Source organism: Penaeus monodon, chromosome 32 (assembly GCF_015228065.2).
Source record: "Penaeus monodon isolate SGIC_2016 chromosome 32, NSTDA_Pmon_1, whole genome shotgun sequence".
Lineage (NCBI taxonomy): Eukaryota > Metazoa > Arthropoda > Malacostraca > Decapoda > Penaeidae > Penaeus > Penaeus monodon.
Window position 1 is genome coordinate 12,849,186 of NC_051417.1, and position 332 is coordinate 12,849,517.

Sequence of the window (332 nt, forward strand, 5' to 3'; positions counted from 1 at the left end):
ATATCTCTCACTCCCACCCCTCTCTCCCTCTTTCTCCTTCCCTATCTCCTCCTCCTGCTTTCTCCTCTTTCCTCTCCTCCCTCTTTCTCCTTCCCTATCTCCTCCTCCTGCTCCTCTTTCTCCTCTTTCCTCTCCTCCCTCTTTCTCCTTCCCTATCTCCTCCTCCTCCTGCTCTCCAAAACCTACCGACGGGGAGGTGCACGAAGGCGTCAAAGCACCGCCAGGCGAAGGACTCACGCCACACGCCCCTGGCCAGCCCACTCAGGAGTACCAGCGTCACCGTGACCAGGTCCGCGGCTGACAACACTGAAAGGAGGAAAATGCGATATGAC